Raw genomic sequence first — 2,860 nt, 5'->3', positions numbered from 1 at the left:
AAAAACTATACTGAAACCACTAAAAAGGACTGATGAACAGAACACGTTAATGAGTTCACTACATTTTGAATGCAATATTGAAATGGCAATGACATGTCGTGACATATAAGACACATTCAAAAGGACAAGTCCGAGCTTGTTTTGATTCAAATTACACCCAAAATATTGAGTTGAAACAATTAATTAATCCAATTGTTAGACTGAACTACGATTCAGTCTAACAATCGGACAGAAAATGCACTTGTGTAAACAGTCCCCGAACGGTCCTCCATACGTCACGTAGCGACATTATAATTACATAAATCAAAAGACCCGATAAACCAACATGCCTGATGCGCGTGCGCCGAAAGCTGGGCACGAAGAAGCCAGTTAGCAATTAGCAACTTAGCTTCCACGGCTTCTCGCAGGCACCGTGGAAGAGGGGAGGAGGCGAAGCGTGTGCAGCAGCAGTACCCCGGGTGACCAGTTGACGCTAATCGGGGATCCGACGGGTCACGGCACTAAACTATTTAAAACTTTAAGTATATTAAACATTTTAATATTTTAAAAACAATTTAAACTGGACTAATGCTCTAATGGTCATTTTAGAGAATTAGTATATTAAAAACCAGATTAATACTATACATTTGCAGACATTTATCTTTAGTTTTACGAACCTAGTTGGTTTTTATGTGTTACAACTTTGTTATTGTGAGCTACACTACTGTCCAGATCCCTCAGAAGGACTGAGTGTTGAAGACATGGAAGAAAGCAGTTGATGATTCAGGTACATCATACACACATATGCACATAATTCCTGTGTAATATTACTGCATACACACCTGCCTGTAGTATACTGACTACCTACACTTTGCTCTTGTGTCTGTGAAGCCTGCTATTTTGTCTTACTATGTGTCCTTTGTGCAATTCAATTCAGGTGGAAGTACTGAAAAAAGACCCAGATCACAAGCAGATAGATGAGTTAATGTCTGCCACGTTTTCCAAGCGCAGAAAGGAGATTGTGGGGATCAACCTCTCATCGGGGATGTTATGGCAAAATGGCCGGCCATGTTCTGTGAGAGACAGGTATAACAATAGACAACACTGAGTCTGAGATTAATCACTTAATCCAATTTTGTTCGAATGGATATCACTATTTTGAGTCTTTTGTTCATTATTTCCAAAGAGAGCATGGCTGATGCTGTTTTTGGTGGTGCACTGAAGGCCATTTTGGATTTGGATCTTTTTGTCTGAAGAAAGAGGTCAGTGGATGAGCTGAGAATTGTAGAATTGGGCACCAGGTCTTAGGTTTACAATAAAATCTAAATACTGTTTATTTTTCTCCTGTAGGACACAAACAAAAGGATAAAGACTGCGGCTCTGCTGGGTCTGCCACACTATTTTTCCGAAAAGCCTCAAACATCATCAGGATGTGTGACGCAAGATTTCTCACATACATACACACCCACATGTACAACACTTGTGCACACACATACCACACACAGTCACACACACAACCTTAAACACATTGATTGGATTAACCCATTTAATCCTGATTTTTTTTCTGAAAAGTTAAGTACATAGATTTTACTCTTTAGACCTCTCTAATGAACATGTCTTTCTTTCGTTGTATGTTGGTTAAGTTGCTCAAATTTTAAGTTTTATGGTTAGTCACAATTGTGACCGCTGGGAACATACATAGTCTGTTTTAGACAGTAAAAACGGACTATGTTGTCCATAGAGATATATTGAATACTTTTCAACATTTGTTTACAGAATAAGGATATGCATAATAGACCTAACCATATCTCATGATTCTCTACTTAGTGGGTATTGTCATAACTACTTTCATTTTAACATTTCAAGTGTGTAAATAGCCGTTATTAGTCTAAGTGTGCGAATAGGCCTCATTATAGGAATTCTTGACAATGTATTTTCCCAGCGGTCACAATTGTGATCAGGCCCAAATATGCACCTCTTCTGAGCACAATATATACACAGGCGTACAATTTTCTACATGTAACCCCTTCAAGAGTATGTGTACCAAATTCGATAGTTTTGTATGCATATTAGGTATTTAACCTAAACATTCACACAATTCTTTTTTGCTATGAAGGGCATGCAGCTTGACAGAGCTTCACGGAGCCACGGCAACCATTGTTTAGACATCCCTTAGAGACCTTAGCATACCTGTGCATTCCATTGTTAAATTGCTAAACAAAAGGCATCACAATGACGTTCTAACCAGTCACTTTATACTTTAATACAATGTTATTAAAATGACTACAGTGTGTGTGTTTTTGTTTGTTTGTTTTATTTAGGTGTTAGTGGCGCTTTGGCCCAGAGGCAAGGTCTCTGTCGTTGGTGTGGAACCCCAGGATTCACCTCCTGGGCAAGTTCGAATCCCGGTTAGGGCGGTTAATACCTTTCAGTGGACTCACCACCCGCAGGAAGGTTTGGGGGGTTGGTATGGTGCAGTGTGATTTGGGTGGAGACTGCTGCCCCCGTGACCAGGTAACAGATAAGTGGATGAAAATGGATGGATGGATTTTGGTGTTGTATGCATCGCTCTGTTTTTTTGGTGCTTCTGCCTGTCTGTTGTATGTATCTGTATTTTGACATTGCTTATAATAGTTCTAATAAAAAAATGTGAAAACAAGGCTTTCTTTCAGATAATTTACTTGTTAGGACATTATTTAATTGAAATTACAAGATTGAACCCAGTTATCAGGGTAAATGTACAGAATGCATATTGATGAATAAAACACTTTTAGTTAAAATTATTAAGTTGACAGCACTAATGGGGATAAGTGAACACAGTGCTCATAATCAAGTTCGCTTTATTCTGAACGTACACAGCTTAGTTGAAACAACAATAACT

The 2,860-nt window shown here is 38.6% G+C and overlaps 1 long non-coding RNA gene across 1 annotated transcript; it reads left to right on the top strand.

Annotated features, from left to right (window-relative positions):
• Positions 1-317: 317 nt before the first annotated feature.
• Positions 318-2,294, top strand: LOC103398952 (uncharacterized). Its single transcript, XR_523555.2, has 4 exons — positions 318-766; positions 917-1,065; positions 1,166-1,241; positions 1,330-2,294. It is a non-coding gene; the product is annotated as an uncharacterized LOC103398952 (long non-coding RNA).
• The last annotated feature ends 566 nt before the right edge of the window (positions 2,295-2,860 follow it).

This window comes from Cynoglossus semilaevis, unplaced genomic scaffold (assembly GCF_000523025.1).
Source record: "Cynoglossus semilaevis isolate Cse_v1.0 unplaced genomic scaffold, Cse_v1.0 scaffold2283, whole genome shotgun sequence".
Taxonomy (NCBI): domain Eukaryota; kingdom Metazoa; phylum Chordata; class Actinopteri; order Pleuronectiformes; family Cynoglossidae; genus Cynoglossus; species Cynoglossus semilaevis.
Note: the sequence above shows the minus strand (reverse complement) of the source record. Positions and strands in the feature narration are given on the sequence as shown.